At 43.7% G+C, this 8,150-nt stretch overlaps 1 long non-coding RNA gene across 1 annotated transcript; it reads left to right on the forward strand.

Annotated features, from left to right (window-relative positions):
• Positions 1-372: 372 nt before the first annotated feature.
• On the forward strand, positions 373-5,164 carry LOC142250345 (uncharacterized). Its single transcript, XR_012725176.1, has 3 exons — positions 373-764; positions 2,332-2,428; positions 5,081-5,164. It is a non-coding gene; the product is annotated as an uncharacterized LOC142250345 (long non-coding RNA).
• Positions 5,165-8,150: the final 2,986 nt, after the last annotated feature.

Consider the following 8,150-nt stretch of genomic DNA (forward strand, 5'->3'; position numbering starts at 1 on the left):
TGGACAACGTTTCTATCCCAAGCCGGGGTCTTCTTCAGGCAATTTCACACTTTACATAAAACGCAGACGTCTAGGACTTGTGCCTTTAGTTCCTTTCTTATTTTTTTGTAATCAAGGCAAATGTAGCACTACGATTTTACTTATTTTTATGCTTTTTCTTTCAGTTTCACCAGTGGAAGGCCAGCAACCCAACCCTTTCTCCTTTTTTGATGCAATCAATGAGTTCCTTAATGCTCTATCACACTTGACTAATCAAATGAACCCCAACTCGGTCAGCACTGAAGTGCCTATATACACAACTCCGACTACTACTACTACTACTACCTCTCCATCTACTACCGTCAGTACCAAGACAACTCCAGTCACCAAAACAGTCACATCCTCAACAACTAAAATAACCTCAGCCTCAACCATTAAGACATCTCCATCCAGACACCATACCACAAGTCATCTCCTATCAACAGTTTTACTTCATCTCTCGTCATCCAGTAAACCAGCAACACCATCTACTACAATATCAAGAAGTTCAACACCAACCACTAAACCAATAAATACAAGTTTCCAAACGTCCACCAGTAAACCTGCTTCTTCAAGTAAACCTGCTTCTTCATCTACCGCTACAACCAACAAATCCTCATCAACCAGCAAGATACTTACTGCAATCACCAGTGGAAGCACCACGAAGGTGACAACCAATGGACAATCCAGTTCAAGTTCCAGTAAATCCACAGTATCACCCAGTCCATCTACTACTCAGACAACTGGTAAGCCGTGATGTTTTTATCTACCTTGCAATTTTTGGAGAGAAAACCTCCAAATCTGTGGTCCATTAGGACATTCCAGTAATCCATGATTCTCCAAAATGGTGAAGTAATTGTATTTCACTTGTTGGATGGGGTCATTTTTTTAAGATTAAATACTCAAAACTCTACATGGAAAATCTAGGTTGAGATACCTTAGGCCCACCAGAGGATCCAACTGCTATTAAAACCTATCATAGGCCCACCAGAGGACCCAGCCACCAAGAACTATTAGGTACTTTAGGGGAACCAGAGGACCCAACTGCCATTAAAACCTATTAGGTACAATAGGCCCACAAATGGACCCAGTCACCATTCAGAACTATTAGATACCTTAGGCCCACCGAAGGAAATAGCCCCCATGAAGAACTATTATATAATTTAGGCCCACCAGAGGACCTAGCTGCCATTAAGAACTATTAGATGCTGTAATCCCAGGAGAGGAACCAGTTGGCATGAAGAATTATTACGTACTTTAGACCCACAAAAAGACCCAGTTGCCATTAAGAACTATTAGATACCTTAGGCCCACCAAAGAAACCAGTTGCCATGAAGAACTATTATGTACTTTAGATCCACCAGAAGACCTAGCTGTCATTAAAAACTATTAGATACCTTAGGTCCACCAGAAGAACCAACTGCCATGAAGAATTATTACAAATGTTAGGTCCACCAGAGGATCCAAATTTCATTAGTAACTATTAGGTACTTAAGACCCACTTGAGGACCCAACTATTACTAAGAACTATTAGGTACCTTATTCTCAAGAGAGGAACCAGCTGCCATGAAGAATTATTACGTACTTTAGGCCCACAAAAAGACCCAGTTGCCATTAAGAACTATTAGATACCTTAGGCCCACCAAAGAAACCAGCTGCAATGAAGAACTATTATGTATTTTAGACCCACCAGAGGACCTAGCTGTCATTAAGAACTATTAGATGCCTTAGGTCCACCAGAAGAACCAGCTGCCATGAAGAATTATTACGAACTTTAGGACCAGCAGATGTCCCAATTTTCATTAATAACTTTTAGGTAGAGTAGGTCCACCAGAGGACCCAAACACCAATAAGAATTTTAGTTTCAGAGGTCAAACTGAAATTTAGCACAGTACAATAAAAATTATTACAGTTTAACAACAATCACTCACCCTATCTGTAGTTTATGGGCCAACAAGAGGATCTTCTCTGACAATTTTCCAAACCTGTAAACTGTGATTCTACTCATGGAAGAACGGCAAGATTGGGAAGGATCACGAAGATCCAACCAGTGGCCTGACCGAGTAATGGGCTTCAAAAGTCCAGAAGAACACAACCCCATTTAGCTGACCTTGGAGCTGGTGACTGGGGTCTGTTTTCCATGTGATGATACACAAATAACATATTAGCTCATGTAGATGTATACAATGACATTATGTTAGATGCACATGTTCGATGTAGGGTTAGGCCTCTTGGCCGTTTCTTCTTGTTGACCCAAAGAATTAAAGCAACTCAACTGCCAACTGACCTAATTTTTTTCTTACACATTTACAGGTAATTCCGGTGTTTCTGTACTACCCCAACTTTCCATTCTTGTCTTGTCCGTAGCAGGGATCTTCATGGCAGTCTTGTAAGGTCACTTTACAGCAAGGTAATCCACCCATTTCTAACCAAAATTTGTACCGCATTAAGGAAAGTCTATCAATACTCCTGCTGGATGCATCAACTTACAAAAGAGTGAGAATAGAGCAAATTTGCCAGGCTTGTTATACTGTACACTACTACATTACTTAAAGGGAACCGGTCACCAGGATTTTCCCTTATAACCTGAGGCCACCACCAGTGAACCCTTATATACAGTATTCTAGAATGCTGTATATAAGAGCCCAGGTCACTCTGTACAAAGTAAAAAAGACCTTTATAATACTCATTTATTGGGCGGTCAGGTCCAATGGGTGTCGCTGCTCTTCGATCCGGCGTCTCCTTTCTTCCATCCATCACCATCCTCCTTCCCAGCTCCATGTGGATGATGCGTTCTACATCATCCACACAGAGGTCTCGATGGCGCTCCTGCACATGCGCACTTTGATTTGCCTTGCTGAGGGCAGAGAAAAGTACTCTAATGCACAAGGAGCGAGGAAAGGTCAAATACCGCCCGCGCATGCGCACTACAGTACTTTGAGCTACCCTCAGCCGGGTAGAGAGATGTGTACCTGCGCAGGAGCACAGTGTAGGCCTCTGTGTGGATGACATAGGATGCATCATCCACACGGAGCTGAGAAGAAGGACTGCGATGGACAGATGAGAGGAGGTGCCAGACCCAAGAGAAGCAACGCCCATTGGACCCAACCAGCATCGTAAGTATAATAAAGGTCTGGGTTCTCATATACAGTATTCTAGAATGCTGTATATAAGGGCTCACTGGTGCTGGCCGCAGTCCTGGTGACAGGTTCCTTTAAACAGGAAAAAGTATATAGTGGGTACGGAAAATATTCAGACCCCTTTAAATTTCTCACTCTTTGTTTCGTTGCAGCCCTTTGGTAAATTCAAAAATGTTCATTTTTTTCTCCTTAATGTGCACTCTGCCCCCCATCCCCCATCTTGACAGAAATAAACCATAAATGTAGAAAGTTTTGTAAATTTATTAAACAAGAAAAACTGAAATATCACATGATAAGTATTCAGACCCTTTGCTCAGTATTAAATAGAAGCACCTTTTGAGCTAGTAGAGCCATGAATCTTCTAGGGAATGATGCAACAAGTTTTTCACACCTTTTGGGGATCCTCTGCCATTCTTCCTTGCAGATCCTCTCCAGTTCCGTCAGGTTGGATGGTGAACATTGGTGGACGCCATTTTCAGGTCTCTCCAGAGGTGATCAATTGGGTTTAGGTCAGGGCTCTGGCTGGGCTGGTCAAGAATGGTCACAGAGTTGTTCTGAAGCCACACCTTTGTTATTTTAGCTGTGTACTTAGAGTCATTGTCTTGTTAGAAGGTGAACCTTCGGCCAAGTCTGAGGTCCAGAGCGCTCTGGAAGAGGTTTTCTTCCAGGATATCTCTGTACTTGGCCGCATTCATCTTTCCTTCAATTGCAATCAGTCTTCCTGTTCCTGCAGGTGAAAAACACCCCCATAGCATTATGCTGCCACCACCATGTTTCACTGTGGGGATTGTATTGGGCAGGTGATGAGCAGTGCCTGGTTTTCTCCAAACATACCGCTTAGAATTATCACCAAAAAAAGTACTGTCTGCATCTCAACAGTCCAGAGAATCTTATTTCTTATAGTCTGGGAGTCCTTCATGTGTTTTTCTTTTGTAAACTCTATGCGGGCTTTCATGTCTTGCACTCAGGAGTGGCTTCCGTTGGGCCTCTCTGCCATAAAGGCCCGACTGGTGGATGGCTGCAGGGATAGTTGACTTTGGGGAACTTCTCAGCGCCATAGCCCCGCTCAGCGCCACCCCCCCTGCACTCCGCCCCCCGCACACATTACCCCGCAGGATGGGGGCACATGTCAGGATGGTGGCTGCACCACGATGGGGGCACATACCAGCATTGGGCCACATCACAGCATCAGCATATTTTTACTTAACTTTACACTGTTCATGGCCTTCTTTCATTACAAGTCATGGACATCATTAAACATTAGACTTCTCTATTAAAACTATTCTTTCTGTTGTTTGTCATTTTAAAACCAATAAACAATTATAAGAATACTAAATTAACCCTAACACATCCATCCATTCATTACCTTATTATTCAATCTGCTAACCTACATACACATTCTAGACTACCCGATACGTTAGAATCGGGCCACCTTCTTGTAAACATAATAAAGGAGTAATCCAGATCTGCTCACTTCACATCGGGAGGTGAACTAGCCATCTACATATATCTGCTGGCTGGTATGGTCGAGCGGCAGGTACAGTACATGTAGGCGCGAAACCATTTACCCACTTATCTACAATCTTCTGATATCTGCCGGCTCACGTGCGTGAGCAAAAGGTACATGATATCTTTCCCTTGCCCAAGCGAGCGAGCAGATATCTTCAGACATCACCGGCCCAGTTCACCTCCTGATGTGGAAGAGAGCAGAGTGGGGTTACCCCCTTAAGCCAAGTCTAATGGGTGGAGGCCTCTAAGGAACAGAACTTCACAATTTGCATATGGATTTGACAGAACCCAACTACAAAGGGACATCAAGATCAGCGACATTCTTCATTATCATTGATGTTATTGTTTATAGTATTTATTTGCTTTTTATCTTTTATTAAAGCCACATTTATGTTTTTCTTTTCCATTATTAGATTATGACAGATGAGTTTTGGATTACAATTTTCCCGGATGGGATTCTCCAGAATATTTCCAGACTTCTTCATCTGAGGAATTACGTTCAGGACTTTTCCGCTTCAGCCTGAGAAGATTTCTCGTCTTGGCACTTGTCTAAGATTTGACTTAGTGACATCTATTGGACAAAATGTGTACTACCATATCCACTAAAGCATAATAAATTTTATACCTGGTTTTTAGCTAAGAGAAAATGAGACATTTTCATTAAATATATGTACACCCATTATTACCGAAGTAATGATAGATAAAGTCCAACTTAGCTATGGTTGCAAAAAAACATAAAATCTCCCTTTACATTGTAGCATAACTACACTGACCATTGTTTATATATCATCAACATAGTCAGCCATGCTGTACAAAAATAATACTCATAGAAGTCCATGTGTTCAGTAAAATCACATAGCTGAAAGTGAACCTATCTTTAGAATTTCTTGTATAAACCATTAATATATATGAATATATACTCAGACACCTCCTAATTAGTGTCACCATGATCGGGGGAGCAGGGACCGGGGCTCCTAGATTGACCCTCAGAGTAGGGTGACCATAGCTATCCCTTATCTCAGAGATACCTCTGAAGGTGAGGATGTCTGAGCCACCTTCCTGGAACTGCTCCTGACCAGCCCTGATCTTATACCACCTCCCTTACTACCCCAGGGGAGGGCCGGGACAGGAGTGGGATAACACTAACAGAGATAGACAAACAGGGGAAACCAAAACTCTATCTCACAGCACACTCACCATGGTTGTGGAGAAGGGACCGGGGCTCTTAGACTGGCCCTCTGACTAGAGGGACCATAGCTGTCCCTTATCTCAGAGATATCTCTGAAGGTGAGGATGTCTAAGCCGCCTTCCTGGCCTTGCTCCTGACCAGCCCTGATCTAATACTACCTCCCTTACTACCCCAGGGGAGGGCCGGGACAGGAGTGGGATAACACTAACAGAGATAGACAAACAGGGGAAACCAAAACACTATCTCACAGCACACTCACCATGGTTGTGGAGAAGGGACCGGGGCTCTTAGACTGGCCCTCTGACTAGAGGGACCATAGCTGTCCCTTATCTCAGAGATACCTCTGAAGGTGAGGATGTCTAAGCCGCCTTCCTGGCCTTGCTCCTGACCAGCCCTGATCTAATACTACCTCCCTTTCCTACCCCGGGGGAGGGCCAGGACAGGAGTGGGATAACACCAACAAAGATAGACAAACAGGGGAAACCAAAGCTCTATCTCACAGCACACACACAGTGGTATGAGACAATAAAAGGTAAAGAGGAAAATAGGAGCAGGATAGGAAACCACAAGAATATGAGAGAATTCCACATACAGTAGCTCCAAGCACCACACAATATAATCACCAGCAGGACTGGGACACAGATCAACAAAGCAATAGACTATAGTTGGCATGGGAAGACAGATTCCTCCATCTTAAAAAGGCGGTAAGTAAATGTGATAGGTTTCCAACAACATGTGATCCTAGAGATAACAAGCAGACTAGCAAAGATTAACTCTTGCTAGCTCAAGCATTAACGAGCACACAGCTGGTAGATGCCCGAGCCTACCTGTATAATTTAGAAATCCCAGAGAAACCATAGTGTGAAGTGTCAGAATCTGTAGTGTGACCAGCGTCTGATGCCGCCATGACACTCGGTGAGTTTTGAGCAAAACTCTGTGTGTGAATAAGTCATCACAAAATCCAATTAGTGTAAAAGAAAAAGAAAAAACTGAGAATGGGAGGAGGGAGATGCAGCTGCAGTATCCCTTCCTCAGTGTGTCAGTAAGACTGCATGCTGTGAGAGGGGGGAGGAATGTGGAACACACAACTCAGCTCTTATATCTTACACCAAAGAGGATCATATTTTTTGGAAGTTTACATCTCATATTCAACCTTTATTGTTATTTTTGTAGATAGATTGTAAGATAGGAATAAACATTAATAAAAGTGAGAGCATTCACAAATTCTTTATATTGTTCACAAAATCCTAATTTGCTGTATGTGGAGCATTAAATTCAATGAGATTAAAGAAAGTTGGAAGGACTTTTTTTTCCTAAATAGCCACATAGCATAAGGTGAGGGTATTTCCATCTTATGGATCACATCTAATCTATAGTATATACCATGACTAGGTCACTGAAGGGGGGCTCAACTCAAAGACCCTCACAGATCCTGAAAATGTATGGACCACGATTCTGCAGGCCGCTTTACACGCTGCGATATCGTTACCGATATCGTTAGCGTGCGTACCCGCCCCCATCGGTTGTGCGACACGGGCAAATCGCTGCCCCTGGCGCACAACATCGCTCAGACCTGTTACACTACTTACCTGCCTAGCGACGTCGCTATGACCGGCGAACTGCCTCCTTTCTAAGGGGGCGATCCATTCGGCGTCACAGCGATGTCACTAAGCGGGCGCCCAATAGAAGCGGAGGAGCGGAGATGAGCAGGACGTAACATCCCGCCCACCTCCTTCCTTCTACATTGCCGGGGGCCGCAGGTAAGGTGAGGTTCCTCATTCCTGCGGTGTCACACGTAGCGATGTGTGCTGCCGCAGGAACGACGAACAACATAGTACATGCATCAGCAACGATAATTGGGAATAGGGGGTGATGTCACTGATTAGCGATTTTGAACGTTTTTGCGACGATTCAAAATCGCTCATAGGTGTCACATGCAACGACATCGCTAAAGCGGCCGGATGTGCGTCACAAATTCCATGACCCCAACAAGATCGCTTGAGCGATGTCACAGCGTGTAAAGCGGCCTTATATCTACTTCAACATCGGCTTTCCCAACCACTTCAGCCAGCACCTTTTACTTAAAACCAGTGAAGGGGACTCAGAAATAAACCAATTACAGCAGTGTCCTAATTCTCAAGATGAGTGGGGGTCCGAGAGACTTCCACTGGTCAGAAAGTAAGGGCATATCCTACTGAGTATTAACATGGAAGACCACTACATCAAGTGAGGACAGTTTTCGGGACTATGCTGGAGTATATTTGGGTGTACTTATGTTACCCTACACAAATCCT

This window comes from Anomaloglossus baeobatrachus, chromosome 9, assembly GCF_048569485.1.
Source record: "Anomaloglossus baeobatrachus isolate aAnoBae1 chromosome 9, aAnoBae1.hap1, whole genome shotgun sequence".
NCBI lineage: Eukaryota > Metazoa > Chordata > Amphibia > Anura > Aromobatidae > Anomaloglossus > Anomaloglossus baeobatrachus.